Raw genomic sequence first — 1,063 nt, forward strand, 5'->3', positions numbered from 1 at the left:
ACATATATAAATAGTTTCTTGAGGGCATCCTTCAGCTCCCGGTTCCTGATGCTGTAGGATGAGGGGGTTCAGTGTTGGAGGCACCACCGAGTACAGAAATGACACCACCAGGACCAGGGATGGGGAGGAAAGTGATGGGAGCCTCAGATGGGAAAATGTGGCACTGCTGAGAAACAGGGAGACCACGGCCAGGTGAGGGAGGCACGTGGAGAAGGCTTTGTGCCGTCCCTGCTCAGAGGGCATCCTCAGCACGGCCCTGAAGATCTGCACATAGGACACAACAATGAATACAAAACAAGCAAAAAACACAGAGGCACTAAATATAACAAGTCCAAATTCTCTGAGGTAAGAACCAGAGCAGGAGAGCTTGAGAAGTTGGGGGATTTCACAGAAGAACTGATCCACAGCATTGCCCTGGCACAGAGGCAGTGAAAATGTGTTGGCAGTGTGCAGCAGGGAATAGAGAACCCCAGTGGTCCAGGCAGCTGCTGCCATGGTGGCACAAGCTCTGCTGTCCATCAAGGTCCCGTAGTGCAGGGGCTTGCAGATGGCAACGTAGCGGTCATAGGACATGATGGTAAGAATGCAATACTCTGCTGAGATGAAGAAGAGAAAGAAAAAGAGCTGAGCAGCACATCCTGAGTAGGAGATGTCCCTGGTGTCCCAGAGGGCATTGGCCATGGCTTTGGGGAGAGTGGTGGAGATGCAGCCCAGGTCGAGGAGGGCGAGGTTGAGCAGGAAGAAGTCCATGGGGCTGTGCAGGCGGTGGTGGCAGGCTACGGCTGTGCTGATGAGGCCGTTGCCCAGGAGGGCAGCCAGGTAGATGCCCAGCAAGAGCCAGAAGTGCAGGAGCTGCAGCTGCCGCGTGTCTGCCAACGCCAGCAGGAGGAACTCGCTGATGGAGCTGCTGTTGGGCATTTGGTTCTTCCGTGGATGTGGTTCTGTGCAAAGAGGAGAAGACAAAAGATGTTAGAAAAGATTTCAGAGGAGTCAGCCCTGCCCTAAGCCTTTGGGGACACGGAAGTTTCCATCAGTATCACTTAGATTTGAAGTAGGAAGTTTT

General features: G+C 53.4%; 1 pseudogene; it reads right to left on the reverse strand.

The window, feature by feature from the left end:
- Positions 1–2: 2 nt before the first annotated feature.
- On the reverse strand, positions 3–918 carry LOC109364652 (annotated as a pseudogene).
- Between the last annotated feature and the right edge of the window lie 145 nt (positions 919–1,063).

The sequence above is a fragment of the Meleagris gallopavo genome, unplaced genomic scaffold (assembly GCF_000146605.3).
Source record: "Meleagris gallopavo isolate NT-WF06-2002-E0010 breed Aviagen turkey brand Nicholas breeding stock unplaced genomic scaffold, Turkey_5.1 ChrUn_random_7180001883917, whole genome shotgun sequence".
Taxonomy (NCBI): Eukaryota; Metazoa; Chordata; class Aves; order Galliformes; family Phasianidae; genus Meleagris; species Meleagris gallopavo.